Source organism: Colobus angolensis, unplaced genomic scaffold (assembly GCF_000951035.1).
Source record: "Colobus angolensis palliatus isolate OR3802 unplaced genomic scaffold, Cang.pa_1.0 Scaffold128, whole genome shotgun sequence".
Taxonomy (NCBI): Eukaryota; Metazoa; Chordata; class Mammalia; order Primates; family Cercopithecidae; genus Colobus; species Colobus angolensis.
Window position 1 is genome coordinate 3,010,472 of NW_012114030.1, and position 1,040 is coordinate 3,011,511.

Consider the following 1,040-nt stretch of genomic DNA (forward strand, 5'->3'; position numbering starts at 1 on the left):
TTTTTTTGAGACAGAGTCTCAGTCTGTTGCCCAGGCTGGAGTGTAGTGGTGCAATCTCGGCTCACTGAAACTTCCACCTCCTGGGTTCAAGCAATTCTTCTGCCTCAGTCTCCCTAGTAGCTGGGATTACAGGTACCTGCCACCACACCCAGCTAATTTTTGTATTTTAGTACAAAACTCCTGACCTCAGGTGATCTGCCCGCCTCAGCCTCCCCAAAATGCTGGGATTATAGGGGTGAGCCACTGCGCCTGACAACTTTTTTGTATTTTTAGTAAAAATGGGGTTTCACCATGTTGGCCAGGCTGGTCTCCAACTCCTGGCCTCAAGTGATCCACCCGCCTTGGTCTTCCAAAGTGCTGGATGGAGTTTTGCTGTGTTGCCCAAGCTGGTCTCAAACTCCTGGGCTCAAGCAATTTCCCTGCCCCCTTCAGCATCCTGAGTAGCTGGGACTGTCTCAAAAAAACAACAACAACAAAAAACAAAAAAACAGATCACAAAGATCGCAAAGGTCGGTTTGGAACATTAGGGTAGGGGTTAGAAGCTGTTCTGGAGGGGACAATGGCACAATGGTGATAGATGGAAAAGCAGAAAAGAGAGATAACTCACTTCCGTTTTATTTTTTATTGCTCTATTTTTGCTTTGCAAGTCACCACGAATGTAGGTAGGATAGAAATCCTGAGTACACCAAAGTGGGAAGTGCTACAAATTAAATTGTTTGCTTTTATTCCTGTGGATAATTTTCCTTCCCTGTTTTAACATATTTATGCCTTCTATTTCCTAACACAGGGTAAAGGAACTGATTATGAAATCAGAAAACCTGGGTTCTTCCTCCTAATGTGACTTAGCTGCTGTCAAAGTTTCCTTATCTGCAAAATGAGGGGGTTATAGTCCAGTGGACACTCCATTATCCTCTCCAGCATCATCCCCCTGAGTGCAGGCAGGCACTCTTTCAGGGATCTGTTGACAGTCCCTATTTTATTTTTAGGTGCCAACCCAGCCTTTCCCCTTCTTTTCTAGAACTTTTGTGTACAGAAAGTGA